The sequence below is a fragment of the Odocoileus virginianus genome, chromosome 1, assembly GCF_023699985.2.
Source record: "Odocoileus virginianus isolate 20LAN1187 ecotype Illinois chromosome 1, Ovbor_1.2, whole genome shotgun sequence".
Taxonomy (NCBI): domain Eukaryota; kingdom Metazoa; phylum Chordata; class Mammalia; order Artiodactyla; family Cervidae; genus Odocoileus; species Odocoileus virginianus.
Genome location: NC_069674.1, coordinates 95,086,514 through 95,103,249, shown reverse-complemented (window position 1 = coordinate 95,103,249; position 16,736 = coordinate 95,086,514). Strand labels below are relative to the sequence as shown.

Genomic DNA, 16,736 nt, shown 5'->3' with positions numbered 1-16,736 from the left:
TCATTAAGAGGCTCTTCAGTTCCTCTTCACTTGCTGACATAAGGGTGGTGTCATCTGCATATCTGAGGCAATCTTTACTTTAGCTTGTACCTCATATAGTCTGGCATTTCACATGATGTACTCTACACATAAGTTAAATAAGCAGGGTGACAATGTATAGGCTTGACATACTCCTTTCCAGATTTAGAACCAGTCTGTTGTTCCATGTCCAGTTCTACCTGTTGCTTCCTGACCTGCATACAGGTTTCTCAAGAGGCAGGTCAGGTGGTCTGGTATTCTCATCTCTTGAAGAATTTTTCCACAGTTTTTTGTGATCCACACCACACAGTCAAAGCCGTTGGTGTAGTCAATAAAGCAGGAATAGATGCTTTTCTGGAACTCTCTTGCTTTTTTGATGATCCAGTGGATGTTGGCAATTCGATCTCTGATTCCTCTGCCTCTTCTAAATCCAGCTTGAACATCTGGGAATTCTCGGTTCAGGCACTAATGAAACCTAGCTTGGAGAATTTTGAGCATTACTTTGCTAGCATGAGATAAGTGCAATTGTGTGGTAGTTTGAACATTCTTTGGCATTGCCTTTCTTTGGAGTTGGAATGAAAACTGACTTTTTCCAGTCCTGTGGCCACTGCTGAGTTTTCCAAATTTGCTGGCATATTGAGTGCAGCACTTTCACAGCATCATCTTTCAGGATTTGAAATCGCTCAACTGGAATTCCATCATCTCCACTAGCTTTGTTTGTAGGGATGCTTCCTAAAGCCTACTTGATTTTGCATTCCATGGTGTCTGACTCTAGGTGAGCAATCTGGGTCATTAAGATCCATGGGGTTATCTGGGTCATTAATATCTTTTTTGCACAGTTCTGTGTATTCTTGCCACCTCTTCTTAATAGCTTTTGCTTATGTTAGGTCAATACCGTTTCTGTCCTTCACTGTGCCCATCTATGTGATTAAAAAATTTTTGAATGAGCCTTGGAACTTCTAATCCCATTCTGAGAATATAAAAGATATTATTAACAAAACAGGAATTTAACATGTGATATAGTATTATTAACTAAAGCAGAGGTTTTGTTAAAACTTCACAAAATTTTATGCTAGTGTCCATCATTTTATTGTACCTTATTCAAGATTCCAAAGGTGATTAAGTTAAAATGAGACCCCTAGAGCCCTAATCCAATATGATCAATATTCTTATAAGAAGAGAAAGAGATCCAGGTGAACATGCACAGAGAAAAAGCTGCATGTGAGGACATACCAAGCAGATTGGCATCTGTAAGTTAAGAAAAGAAGTCTTCAGTTCAGTTCAGTTGCTCAGTCATGTCCGACTCTTTGTAACCCCATGAATCACAGCATGCCAGGCCTCCCCATCCATCACAAACTCCCGGAGTTTACTCAAACTCATGCCCATCGAGTCGGTGATGCCATTGAGCCATCTCATCCTCTGTCGTCCCCTTCTCCTCCTGCCCTCAATCCCTCCCAGCATCAGGGTCTTTTCCAATGAGTCAACTCTTCACATAAGGTGGCCAAAGTATTGGAGTTTCAGCTTCAGCATCAGTCCTTCCAATGAACACCCAGGACTGATCTCCTTTAGGATGGACTGCTTGGATCTCCTTGCAGTCCAAGGGACTCACAAGAGTCTTTTCCAACACCACAGCTCAAAAGCATCAATTTTTTGGTGCTCAGCTTTCTTCACAGTCCAATTCTCACATCCATACATGATCACTGGAAAAACCATAGCCTTGACCAGATGGACCTTTGTTGGCAAAGTAATGTCTCTGCCTTTTGATATGCTATCTAGGTTGGTCATGACTTTCCTTCCAAGGAGTAAGCATCTTTTAATTTCATGACTGCAATCACAATCTGCAGTGATTTTGGAGCCCCCCAAAATAAAGTCTGACACTGCTTCCACTTCTATTTCCCATGAAGTGATGGGACCAGATGCCATGATCTTAGTTTTCTGAATGTTGAACTTTAAGCCAACTTTTTCATTCTCCTCTTTCACTTTCATCAAGAGGCTTTTTAATTCCTCTTCTATTTCTGCCATAAGGGTGGTGTCACCTGCATATCTGAGGTTTGATATTTTTCCCAGCAATCTTGATTCCGGCTTGTGCTTCTTCCAGCCCAGTGTTTCTCATGATGCACTCTGCATATAAGTTAAATAAGCAGAGTGACAATATACAGCCTGACGTACTCCTTTTCCTATTTGGAACCGTCTATTGGTCCGTGTCCAGTTAGTTCTAACTGTTGCTTCCTGACCTGCATACAGGTTTCTCAAGAGGTGGGTGAGGTGGTCTGGTATTTCCATCTCTTTCAGAATTTTCCACAGATTATTGTGATCCACACAGTCAAAGGCTTTGGCATAGTCAATAAAGCAGAAATAGATGTTTAGGAGAAATAAAATCTGCTGAAACCCTGATCTTGGATATTAGACTCCAAAATTGTGAGAAATAAATTTCTGTTGCTTAAGCACACAGTCTGTGATATTTTGTTATGACAGACCTAGCAAAATAATAAAATTCCCATCTTCCAAAGATTTTTTCTTTCAGGTTAATATTTTTTTTTACCCTCAGTATGAATTAAATAATTTTCACAGTATAGTCAAGCCTTTATTTATGATGTAGGTAATTTTTCAAGCTTCTGAGTATCCTGATGATGTACAGGTATCACACATTCTACATTCATGTAGCAACTTAACTATTGCTGTGTTCCTCAAGAATCCAGTCCTTAGTTTGACTAAGTACACTTTGATTTTTATCGTATGCAAAAATTCAAGTTAAGTGGGCCTTAGGAAGGATCACTATGAACAAAGCTAGGGGAGATGATGGAAATCCAGTTAAGCTATTTCAAATCCTAAAAGACGATGCTTTGAAAGTGTTGCACTCAATATGCCAGCAAATTTGGAAAGCTCAGCAGTGGCCACAGGACTGAAAAATGTCAGTTTTCATTCCAATCCCAAAGGAAGGCAATGCCAAAGAATGCTCAAACTACTTCACAACTGCACTCATCTTACATGCTAGCAAAGTCATGCTCAAAATTCTCCAAGCCAGGCTTCAATAGTACATGAACTATGAAGTTTCAGATGTTCAAGCTGGATTTAGAAAAGGCAGAAGAACCAGAGATCAAATTGCTAACATCCACTAGATCATTGAAGAAGCAAGAGAATTCCAGAAAAGCATCTATTTCTGCTTTACTGACTATGCCAAGGTCTTTGACTGTATGGATCACTCCAAACTGTGGAAGATTCTGAAAGAATTGGGAATACCAGACCATCTGACCTGCTTTTTGAGAAATCTGTATGCAGGTCAGGAAGCAACATATAGAATTGGACTTGGAACCACAGACTGTTTCCAAATAGGAAAAGGAGTACATCAAGGCTGTATAATGTCACCCTGCTTATTTAACTTATATGCAGAATACATCATGAGAAACTCTGGGTTGGATAAAATACAAGCTGGAATCAAGATGCTGGGAGAAATATCAATAACCTCAGATATTCAGATGACATCACCCTTATGGCAGAAAGCAAAGAACTAAAGAGCCTCTTGATGAAAGTGAAAGAGGAGAGTGAAAAAGTTGGTTGAAAGCTCAACATTCAGAAAACTAAGATCGTGGCATTCAGTTCCATCACTTCATAGCAAATAGACGGGGAAACTGAAAACAGTGAAAGACTTTATTTTTGGGGGCTCCAAAATCACTGCAGAAGGTGACTGCAGCCGTGAAATTAAAGGATGCTTGCTCTTTGGAAGAAAAGTTATGACCAACCTAGACACCATATTAAAAAGCAGAGACATTACTTTGCTAACAAAGCTCCATCTAGTCAAAGCTATGGTTTTTCCAGTGGTCATGTATGGGTGTGAGAGTTGGACTGTGAAGAAAGCTGAGCACCAAAAAATTGATGCTTTTGAACTATGGTGTTGGAGAAGACTCTTGAGAGTCTGTTGGACTGCAAGGAAATCCAAGCAATCCATCCTAAAGGAAATTAGTCCTGAGTGTTCATTGGAAGGACTGACACTGAAGCTGAAACACCAATACTTTGGTCTCCTGATGTGAAGAACTGACTCATTTGAAAAGGCCCTGATGCTGGGAGAGATTGAATGCAGAAGAGTAGGGGACGACAGAGGATGAGATGGTTGGATGGCATCACCGACTCAATGGATATGAGCTTGAGTAAACTCCGGGAGTTGGTGACGCACATGGAGGCCTGGCGTGTTGTAGTCCATGGGGTCACTAAGAGTTGAACATGACTGAGTGGCTGAGCTTAAATATTCAAGTATCTCCTGTTGAGGTTCTCTTATTAACAGATAAAAATCTAGCCAAAAAAAAAGTTTTATTGAATTAAATTCAGGGTACTTTATCAAGCCTGAGTTCAGTTCAGTTCAGTCGCTCAGTCGTGTCCGACTGTTTGCGACCCCATGAGTCGCAGCACGCCAGGCCTCCCTGTCTATCACAAACTCCAGGAGTTTACTCAAACTCATGCCCATCGAGTGGGTGATGCCATCGAGCCATCTCATCCTCTGTTGTCCCCCTTCTCCTCCTGCCCCCAATCCCTCTCAGCATCAGGGTCTTTTCCAATGAGTCAACTCTTCGCATGAGGTGGCCAAAGTATTGGAGTTTCAGCTTCAGCATCAGTCCTTCCAATGAACACCCAGGACTGATCTCCTTCAGGATGGAATGGTTGGATCTCCTTGCAGTCCAAGGGACTCTCAAGAGTCTTCTCCAACACCATAGTTCAAAAGCATCAGTTTTTCAGCGCTCAGCTTTCTTCACAGTCCAACTCTCACATCCATACATGACCACTGGGAAAACAATAGCCTTGACTAGATGGACCTTTGTTGACAAAGTAATGTCTCTGCTTTTTAATATGCTATCTAGGTTGGTCATAACTTTCCTTTCAAGGAGTAAACGTCTTTTAATTTCAAGCCTGAGTACATACTCCCAAAGACTTCAGTAATATATTTCACTATGTTAGTAGGGTACACAATTTCCCAATATGAAATTTTGGCAGAGTCATTGTTCTAATGCCTTATTGACTAAAACCATCAATCAAATAGTATATCTTCTTAGCTCAATTAAATGTAATTCATGTGTTTCAAATAGAAAGATGGCTAAATTCAATCTTGGAGGATTTCCTTTCATTTATCTACTTCTACTAGGTTTGACTTGAGAGTATTGTTGAACACTGAAAAATTACACTTAGGTTGCACTTCCAGATTCTGATATTTTCTACTGACAAAGTATTTAGCTATTACTTTCATATTAAAAAAAAAAAATCCTTGGCAAGATATAAGCTCTGGTAATCATTTACTATCTGCAGATAAGACTCTTAAATTCACATTTATTGTGTCAGCTTTTTGGTTAAATTCCAAATATATTTGCATACATAGAGCTAGACATAATCAAGGGTACTGTCCTCCTTATTGCTGACTATCCTTTGTAGCAGTTCTGTCAGTTATAGGGTTGGTCTACTCTTAGATGTGTAAGTTGCCTTGGATTGAACAGAAGTTGCCAAATTCTGTAGTTCTTACTGTTTTTAGGAGCATAGACAAGAAGTCACCAGATCAGCATGTGTAAAGGGAGAAATAAATCAATACTAATGAGTGTGTAGCTTAGGTCAGACACGATGCAATTCTTTCCCATAGCTTTATATTAATCCCTCCCAGAAAGCTTCTAAAGCAGATATTTGTATCTTCAATTTAGAGAAGAAACTGAGGCTTATATTAGACTAAAAATAATTATCAAATAGCCATCTAATCCTATTCCAAGGTTAATACCTCTGAAACCTTTTTAGACCAACTGAGTCATCTGTCTCTCAAATAGAAACCCACAGTGCTGGCATTGCTCCTTGTGACATTTGAAGTCACTGTGAGCAATGTCAACAGCAAGTAGCCATATCAAAGAAGAAATTCTTATATAATGAAGCATTTGGCCAGAAAAACAATATCAGATGGACCATGAGTCAGCACCGTTGTTTTTTTTTCCCCCAGCACACAATCTGAATTCACTCAGTTGTGTTCCTCTGTTAAAACTGTTTGTGTCCTAACCGATGTTACTTCACAATTTCTAAGTACAAACAGTTACATTTTGAGTTATGTAATGTTCTCTCTTCTGAAAGAGTTAACTGGACTTGAAACATCTGCTTAGATAACTTGCAGGAAATGCTTATGTTATGGTTTAGGGCTTATAAAAACAATAAAATTTATTTAGAACCCCTGTGCTGGGCACTATGCTAAGTGATTTCACATATGTTGGGGTGGAGAGGCAGAATAACTTAGGTTGTTTATTTGAGAAACAAATCCTGTATGAGTAGATCATCATTAATATGCAAATTCCCTGTATTATTGCTTTACTGGCACATTCCTTTCTTACTTGTCCCTTTCACAGCTCAAAAGAGAATCATTCAAGACTGAGTTACTTGTCATTCCTTTTTTGACTAGACAAAAAGCAAAGAAAGAAATGAAGGAAGGCATTTGCTTGCTCAGAAAACCTCCTTTAGGAAGTTGAAAGGGGCTGTAATTAGTTCTAAAATACCATCTTCTATCCACTGTGCATATATTTTTCACTCAAGTAAATTGAACATTGGAGACCAAAGGGCTAGGAATGTAAAATGATGCAGCTAAATTCCATTTAGAAATAGTTGTAATGCAATTCCCAGTTGCTGGAATGATTTGATCTTCCTATCTGGAGAAGAAATTGAACCCTGCAATATCACCAATATTTTCTAACTCCTCTCTGATTATTGTTATAAACTGACAGTGATTGATTTTGAGTAATTATTCTGAAAAATGAATTAGATTAAAAAATAATCTTCCTGATTATAGAGAAGCCTAGTACATTTTTTTTTAATTAGTCCTTTTTTGGAATGACTGATGATATAACATTTGACTAGAGCAGTGGATCTCTTACATGCTATTAGACTTTACTTTCAAAAACATTGTATAAATTAAAGGTCAAATTTTTAGTAAAATCCCAATCATGGGTAAAATTTTTCTGAAAAGAAGTGGCATGTAATTAAAGCAGCCAGGAAATCAGAATCAGGGGGCCTGATGTGTATTCTTGGCTTAACCATCAGTTATCTCCATGAGCCTAGGTGACCTCTCTGGGTCCGATTTTTCTGCTTCCGTAGAATGAAGGAGTTCAAGGAGGTGCTCTCTGAGGTCCTTTCCTCTTTGAACATTCTGTTTTTATGTATTACATAACCCCATTTTATGTAAATTAATGGTCTAGCTTCCATATAGGACTCTAAAGCAACATTGGAAAGTGATTAAGGGAAAGGGTAAAGAAAGACTAGCTGTTAGGAGATATAATAGTTTCTTTATGTTTTATTGCTTATGGAAAGATGCTCTCAAGAGTCATACTTTTTAAATTTTAATTTACATTCAAATCACCCAGGAATCTTGTTAAAATGCAGACTCTGATTGGTAGGTTTGAGAAGAGGCCTGAGAATATGCATTATCACTATTACGTTTCAGAGTGCTCTCCTTGTTGCTGGTTTCAGAGTATATTTTGAGTAGCAAGGCTCTGCCTGTAAATCTATGTATACAACTCTGATAATTAAAAATTCAGATTCTAGGATTAGCTCTCCAAAAATTTGAAGACTAGACTGGGGGTCACCAATCCTGAATTCTTAACAAGCATCCTGTGTGAAACTGGTGTTAGGGGTTTAAGAACTCAAACTAAATCCATTTAAGAATTACTATTATAGAGTCATAGAAGGGATTTATCTACCAGCCCTTCTCTACTTTGTACAGGTTATTTTTTCAGTCAATGACTAATTTTCTGATGCATTTGTTTTCAAAATAACTTTGTGAAACTGGTTCTATGGTTGGCTTGTATTCTCATTTCATGAATTATCTCTTGTCTAATTAGAAGGGCAGTTCTGTGTGTAATGCTTTTGTAATTTTTTTTTGTCTTTGTTTTTTCAACTTGTGGTCCAGAGAACTGTCTACCCTTAACAAGGATTACTGAAGTCACAATAAGGGGAGTAGGTTGTAGTAGAGATAATATCATACTGGAAATAAGAGAGCCCAAGCCCTGATTCCAGCACTACTAACTATTCATTCATTCATTTGTTCATTCATTCATTCATTTTATGCTTTTCTCATACCTGAAATTGGGAGATCTTGGGTATCACAAGTTAAATTAGTTATTAAATTACTAATTAAATTAGTTAGACATAAACTAAATAGCATCCTGATCTAGTGGGAGCTGCCAAGAATGAAAATAATGATTAAATTCAGAGGTATAATTGCTATATTACACAGAAAGCTTGAAAATGGTCACTGAAGTTCTTTGCTCTCAAGAAAATATTTGACCTATCTGTTTCATGTGTGAGCATGATAAGAGAAAATATGAGATTAGTATGTACACTGAGAATAATATGCACATTAGCATGTACATGTGGCTGTATTGGGTAAATTTAAAAGCTTGTTAAATAATTTTCATTGTAGAGACTATATTGGGTCAAATTTCTCCAGAGAAATGGACCAATAATAAATATATTAGATAGAGATGTGGTTAGAGGTAAAAGGAGATTTGCTATAGGAATTGGATCACATAGTTAAGGAGGCCAAAATGTCTTAGAATGTGCTGCCTGCAAACAGGAGACCCAGGAAAGCCAGAGGTTTAATTCAGTCTAAGTCTGAGAGCCTGAGAACTGGGAGAACAAGGGTGTAAGTACTGGTCTGGGTCAGAAATTCTGAAAACCAGAAGGGCAAGAGAAGATGGGTATCTCAGATCAACAGCAGATCCACCCTTGCTCCACATTTTTGCCCTGTGTGTGCCCCCAATGGAATTGGCCGATGCCTTTCCACATAGGGGAGGGACATCTGCTTTATTCGGTTGAGTTCAAATGCTAATCTCTTCTAGAAATTCCCTCATTGAAACATCTAGAAATAAGGTTTTACTGGTTCTCAGTGCATCCCTTAGTTCAATCAAGTTGACACAAAAAAATTAAGCATCATAGAGACAGAGGAGAAAAAAGGGCATCAAAATGTTATGTTAAAAAATTTAGAGATAAACCTTGGTGTATTGCATTTGAAGTTTTAAATAACTTCTATCATGTGATACAGTAATTTCTCTGTTGCATCTAAGCCAAGAACTTTCTCTTGCCCTCCCTGAGTTCATTTAGGGAGTGCTTCATTCAATAACTCTTTAATTTTTAGTTCTAAACTATATACCAGAAACTGTTCTAGACTCTGGAGGTAAAATAGAAAACCATGAAAATAAACATATCCTCATGTATATACCAGTATTTTAATGGGAGATATTCTGATTGGAGGGACAAATGAAAATAAAATTTTTTAGCATACTAACTGATGAGGGTAGAAAAAGAATATAGCGGGGAAAGAGAATGGGGCATGTTGGGAGGAGGGCGATGTTGATTTCTTAGGGAGGAAAGGCTCCATTGAAAATAAGAGATTTGATCAGGGACCTGAGGAGGGTGGAGAGTGAGTTTTATAGTTCATGGGTTCTCAGACAGGAAAGAGAAAAGATAGGTCTCTTCATGCATGTGGCAAGTTCAAAGGCCATCAGAAAGATCAATGTAGCTAAAACACAGGAGCAAAACAGGAAACATTGTTTAGAAACTTTGTATGCCATATGAAAAAGTTTGGCTTTTACTATGAGTGAAATGGGGAGCATGAATTGTTGACAACAGACATTAGGAAAGAAAGATGAGTCAAGGAGACAAACTAGAATTGGTGTTGGCAAGCTACAGCTCATAGATCACATTTGGCTACCTTCCTGTTTTAATAAATAACATTTTACAGAGACACAGCACATTCATTAATTGTATACTGTTGATGGAATGCTTTCAAATTTTGGCAGAGTTAAGTACCTGCAACAGGACCTTATGGCCTGCAATACCTAAAACACTCACTATCTCATCCTTGTAGGAAAAAGTACACATGCTTGAACTAGAAGGTTATTATGATAATCTAAGTGAATGATAGTGGTAGCTTGTATTAGGATAGGAGTAAAGGAAATGATGAAAAATATTCAGATACCAGGCATATTTTGAAGGTGAAAGGTAAGGATGTGCTGACAGAGAAAAAGTATAAGAGAAAACAAACAAACAAATAAAATTTACAGATGACTATTTTTTTAGGCCTGAGCAGTGGGAAAGACAGAGTATTGATTTATTGATTGGTTTTAGGGAGATTGAGTTTATTGATTTTTAGTAAGATTGTGGGAAGAGCCCATTTGGAGGTACAGGTCATAAGTTTAACCTTTGAGATACTTACATCTCAGCAGATATATGTACTAGAAAGTTGTATGGCTAAGTCTAGAGTCCAGAGAGGTCTGAGCTTGTGATATATATTTGGAAGTTTTCAGCATAAAAAATTCACGCGTGAGATCATAGGGAAGTTATGGTATGAATTCAAGAGGTTTTAAGGTTAGAACTGAGATTTGAGCCGTTCTAGTGTTTGGAGGTCATGAGATATGGTAAACCCAGCAAAACTGAATGAGAAGGAGAAGCTAGAAAAACAGAGAGAAAGAACATAGGAAAACCTGGTTGCTGAGAAAAGAGAGTATATTTAGAAGACTATCCTGAGCCTTATTAGTACTGCTGGCCTTATAGATAAGATGAGGATGGAGAATTTGTTATTGGCTTAAAATACCGAGGCAGTGATAACCTTGAGGAAAGCTCTGGCAGCATATGGGGTGAAATGCTAATTGGGCAGGAGTCAAGAGACTGGAAAGAAAGGAACTGAAGGAAACTTATAAAGAACACTTAGAAGTTTGCCTCTAAAGGAGAGCAAATAAGGTGGACAAGGATGTGGTATTGAGATTTTTTTTTCTTATTTTTTTCAAGATGGGAGAAATAGCAGAATGCTTGTGTGCTTTTGGGATAAATTAGTCAGGAGGGAAAATTAAAATGTCCAAGACAAAGAAAAATTCCTGGAGCAGTGTGCTTGAGCAGGTGCACAAGTGGAAGAAATGTCCTTCAACAAAAACACAGGCTGTTCATTCAAAGCAACAGAAGGGAAAACAGAATGTATAGGCACAGATACAAATAGGTGACTTGATTGTAGCAATTTGGAACATTTTCTTCTCTTTGCTTTTTCCCTTTTTTTCCTTTCTTTTCTTTTTTTTTAAAGCAAGGTCAACTGCTGAGGGGGAAAGCAGAAGAGATCTTGGAGGTATGAGAGTGAAAGAGTAGAGGGCATTTAAACATCCTCAAAGAGAAGGTCAAGTAGAGAGATGGTGTGTGGGGTGTATATAGTAGGGCTTCTGCAGAATACCAAGGGCTAAGATTCAAAACAAATAAAAATTTCTGATAATAATGTAAAATAAAAAGGTTCTAAATATCCAACAAGATGATAAGAAATGACAGTTTAGAACTTTCAGTAAATGGACTATTGTGCAACTATTATAATAATTTTCCAGTATGCTTAGTAACATGGAAAAATCCCCTCAAACAATTTTTAAGAGAAGCTCCTTATATTCTAGACTGTTATTAAGACAATTTGACAAGTGGCATAGATATTAAGATTCCAAAGACCCATTGCTGGAAAGTGATGGCATGGTCTTACACTTCGGGTCTATCTGCTTTTCACTGATAACCACACAGCTTAAATTTACATTTTAAGTACCTATATCACATCATTAATTGAAGTTTAGTCTTTATTTTTTGAACCTCCAAATTAAAAAAAACAAACTATTACATAGAGATGTAGCTCACATCTCTTACTTTAATAATTGTTTCAACTGATATATTTAAATTTCTTTTATCAAACTTTTTATTCTGTATTTGATTATAGCTGACTAGCAATGTATCAGATAAACAACAAAGGGACTGAGCCATACATATACATGTATCTATTCTCCCCGAACTCTCCTCCCCTGTCCACATAACATTGAGTAGAGTTCTCTGTACTATACAGTAGGTCCTTTTTGGTGTTCCATTTTAAATATAGCAGTGTGTACATGTCTATCCCAAACTCCCTAACTATCCCTTCCCCTCATCCTCACTTTACCCCACTGGGCAAAGAGAAGTTTGCTTTCCCATCCTGTGAGTCTGTGAATCATGTAACTTTTATTATAAACTAATATCATTTATTTCTAACATTCCAAGTCATCACTCTGAACTGCATTTTTGTAAAAGCTGATTCTGTCATTCAACACCTAAGACTTAGACCTTTGTCAACACTTTCATTAGCCAGCTCTTTGTCATGTGTAGAATTAATTATTTCAAGGAAGTCTCTCATGTAAATCACCAGCATATTTAACATGCTAATTCATTCTTTGAAAATAGTATTTAAAATGATAGAATCACAGGAGTTTCTTTGAACAATGCCAGAAGCCTTGTACAACGAAATAGAATAAATTTTAGACACAGGAGAATCAAGAAACAAAACCCAAATTCAGTGTGGGTCTTCCTCTATGATGATTTCTTTAGCAAAAATGGTTTTTCATTTCAGATTTTATCCTCAAAAGGCTTTTAGGATTTCTACACATGTGTGATTTACCCCTGGTATCTAACAGCTGGCATTTAGATAATCTTACCTAGTCCTACTGATCTTGAGTGGCTTCAACCTGCAATTGCTTGGAGTGGGGCATGGGTTCCCAGCCAGAGCCTGGGGCTGGGCTGTGTCAGTGAAAGCACTAGATCCTAGCCACTAGACCAGTTCAGTGACAAGGGCCCTGGCCTTTCGGCTTTGCACAAAGGAATTTCCACAAAGGTGGAAAGTAGTGAAGCAACTCAATTATTTATTAAGAAGGTGAAGAATACGGAACACGTGGTTAGACACATGGTTTGACTCAGAGGAAGAGTGCCTGAGTCACACCCGCATGGCAGTTTGAATTACTTTTATGAGGCATTTCTTCTGGTTTTCCTTTGGCCAATCATTTTGATTTGTCTGGTTCACTGTCCATCTTTGGTATCTCAGGATCTTTCCATGTGTGTACATGCATCTCTTAGCCAAGATGGATTCTACCGAACAGGCCTGTGGGTAGCCTGACATTAGTTAACATCACTCCACTTTGATCTTCAAGGGGGCTTTCTGTGCATGTGTGGTCAGGGAGGTCTCCTGACTTCAAGAATGCAAAATATGTGGCCTGGGCAGGGCCCAGCCTCCTCCCTTAATTGTCCTGCTATTCTCCTCTTCTGGAGAAGGAAACGGCAACCCACTCCAGTACTCCTGCCTGGAAAATCCCATGGATGGGGAAGCCTGGGAGGCTGCAGTTCATGGGGTCGCAAAGAGTCGGACACGACTGAGCGACTTCACTCACTTCACATTCTCCTCTTGGAGTTTTGGTCAATAGGGAATGAATCTCCAGTTGTTTTACCCTGGGAGGAGGGGGGGGGTACATCTACCTCCTGCCTCACTATGACCATAAGTAATATTTACCCTCCATGCTGATGACTTCCAAATTTGTATCTTTTATCCAGATCTTTTCTTTAAGCTTCAATCACATATATTCAGCTATCTTCCAGATATCTCCCTTAGGGTAATTCAAACATAATTCATTCAAAAGAGATTATTTACACTTTTTGCTACCTCTACTGTAAGAAAGAAGATGATTTTCATCAGATTGTTAATATTTCAGAAAATCTTGACATCACTCTGAAAGGAAGTACAGTTATTTTCAAGGACCCCGTAGGAACTCTGTGGAGAAACTTCAGTCACATCAGTGTAGAATTCAGATTCCTTGAAATGAAGAGACTCTACCCTGACAAATGGTAGGGAAATAGAAAGGAAGTGGTTACTGCTTGCATTATCTATAGTCAAGCATAGAACATGATCAAGACTGTCGCACTAGGCTCCTCTTACAAGGTGAGATTTATGCCACTTGCCAGTCAACCTCATTATTTAGAATGAGTCTCCTGTTGAAATTAGAAATTTCTTACTTGAAAGTTACATCCGCAGTGTTTGAATGAGACTAGGCATTCCTTGTTCACCATCTCAAGTTCAGAATGATGAGGTAATTCTTAAAGAAAATGGCATTGAACATGTATCAAACCTAGCTATTTTGATTGAGCAAGCCAGGACAGTTATAAGTGAGAATATCAGAAAATTTGGGTATGGTATCTATGTTTCTGAAAAAGGAAAAGTTCAGCTGGCTGATGAATAATATCTAAGAGTTGTCTACCTATGGAAACAATAAGATGCTTGGCGACTACTAAAATCTCCTTGTGATATTTTAAAGATGAAGTAAAGGCTCTATTAAAGAAACCAACCAAAAATCCAGATCATCTGTTTACCCTCTCTATCTGCAAGCTGTTTTCTGTTTTTATAATGGAACCATCACTTGTTCAAGCCAAGAATCATCCTTATTTCAACATTCTCTCTAAATTGTGTTTCTTTAATGATGTGTTTGTTAGTTTTACTTCCGAATTTGCTGGAGAACTCATGAGAATCCTTTGGACAACAAGATCAAACCAGTCCATCTTAAAGGAAAGCAGTCCTGAATATTCATTGGAAGGACTGACTCTGAAGCTGAAGCTCCAATATTTTGTCCACCTGATGGGAAGAGTTTACTTACTGGAAAAGACCCTGATGCTGGGAAAGATTGAGGGCAAGAGAAGAAAGGGGCAACAGAGGATGAGATGGTTGCATGACATCACTGACTCAATGGACATGAGTTTGAGCAAACTCTGGGAGATAGTGAAAGACAGGGAAGCCTGTTGTGCTGAAGTCTATGGGGTCAAAAAAAGTCAAACAGGACTGAGTTACTGAACTAAAATGAACAAACCCCGAAATACATGTCTATTCAATCCACTTTTAACTCCTTTGCTCCTCCTTAGTCTAAGTGTCAATCATCTCTAGCCAGTATTACTATAGTAGTCTTCTAATTAGTCTGAGGACTTTCCCATTTCATCCTTCTAATTTTGTCACAAAACAGTTTTGAAAGATCATTCAGATCGTATCACTTCCTTACTTAAAACCTGTTAATGGCTTTCTGTTGTTCTAGAATAAAATTTAAACTTTATCCTAATCTATAAGGATACTGCATGCTTTAATTCTTGTCTGGGTTTTTAACCCATTGTGCCCCCCCCCCCCCCAGTTTTTTTTTTCTTCAGTTGCGTTACTCTTTGTCTTCTTTGAAGAAATGGAGCTTTTCTAGCCTTGGATCCTTGGATCCACTCTCACCTCTATCTGGACCACTTTTCCATGGCTCTTCTTATTCTTTAGAGCTCTGAAAATGTCACACCCTGAAGGAGGTATTTCCTGACCATTCTATGTAGAATAGATTCCCAACTTTGAACTTCTGTTTTTTCTATGACAACATCTGCTTATTTCTCCTATAAAACCTACCATGATCTTTGGGTATCTTGTTTATCCATGTATTTCATTCCTTATTTTATGTCTCACCAATTTATAGTTTGTCACTGCAACCCCAAAGTCTTTGTCATATATTAGATTATTAATAAATAATTTTTGAATGAATGGGTGAATATGCTATTTTCACTCCTTGCAGATGCAATAGTTCACTTTCATAGTTTATGAATCCAGTAGGTACCATGTGTAGTCAATTGATATTTAGATTACAGGTGATAACTGCCTTCTTAACACTCCCTATTTCCCACTTTTAGCATGAAAAGATCTGTTTTAAGCAATTTCTAGAGCCCTTTGGTATATCAGACTTCTAAATCTTTGTCTTCTTTCACATGGAATAATTCTAATGGATATTTATAAGAAAACCATTTATCTGGATACCCTCAACTGTTTCTCATTTTCGCTCAGGTTCTAACCTCTGGGTAAATGCTTTCCCTTTTTTAACCACCTCTGAACCATTTTAACAGCACACAAATGAAAATGCAAAGTTACAAAGCAAAAGAGGTTTCTTTATCCTTCTTCCTCCATTTACACAGGTTGTCTACATAAATTTGTTAAAAGTAGTAAATATAAGACAAAAATAAGTTGAAATCAGGAGGAAAGGGTTTAATCAAAAAAATTCATCTCAAGTGACTGAAATCACAGCATGAATCAGTGCATTTATTAAGGTACTGCCTGGCCAGCTGAAATAGATCATATTTTTATATCATCAACCATGCCTTTGGCAAATAAACATGACCACAGCTATTCAGTTTTAGAGATATTATTTTTAAACTTTCAGTGATCTTTAACACAGATTCCAGAATCCCACAGAAAAGCAATAGTCAGAAACCATATCATTTCATATCTCAAACTGCTGTAATAGAAGTCATTAAAATTGTCTTTGGAGATGTAGTGGATTTATGCATAAAAACCTCTCCTGGATTATCCTTTTGTGTCATAGAGAGCATTAGCAATGTTTCCTTTCGGATTCTCCCCTAGTGTCTGGTGGGTCAAGTGGACAGAGTCCACAGATGCTGGTCAATATACGGGCCTGTATTACCCATTGGAACACTTCCCCAGAGTTAGAAACATACTTAATTCTCCCTCTCATTTAACCATCTTTTATCCGTCAACCAGCACTAAAGGATCTATGGACCTTGCATTCCCAAACCTATATCTGTATCAGTGATATCTATATCTTAGCCACAGCAAAGGGAAGAACAAATTCTAAGTTAAGGAATGTAAAAATGAAAGTAGCTATCCCATTGCCAGAGGGGAGCTGACTGTGTGAAGACGGAAAGTGAAGAATAAAACAATATTCTTACTCCTCTCTTCTCTTTTTCAGTCAACAACATTGTGTTTCCAACAGTAGAAACAACCAGACACTTTTTCAGGAGTTCTGAACAAGGGGGTTTGTTTCTCACTTTCCCAGCTACATATTAGGAAAATTTCAAGTTCGCTTAGAGGGACAGCCAGT

At 37.9% G+C, this 16,736-nt stretch overlaps 1 pseudogene; it reads left to right on the top strand.

Moving 5' to 3' along the window:
- The window catches only part of LOC110133942 (large ribosomal subunit protein uL6 pseudogene), a 36,804-nt pseudogene extending 22,732 nt beyond the window's left edge, over positions 1-14,072 (top strand).
- Positions 14,073-16,736: the final 2,664 nt, after the last annotated feature.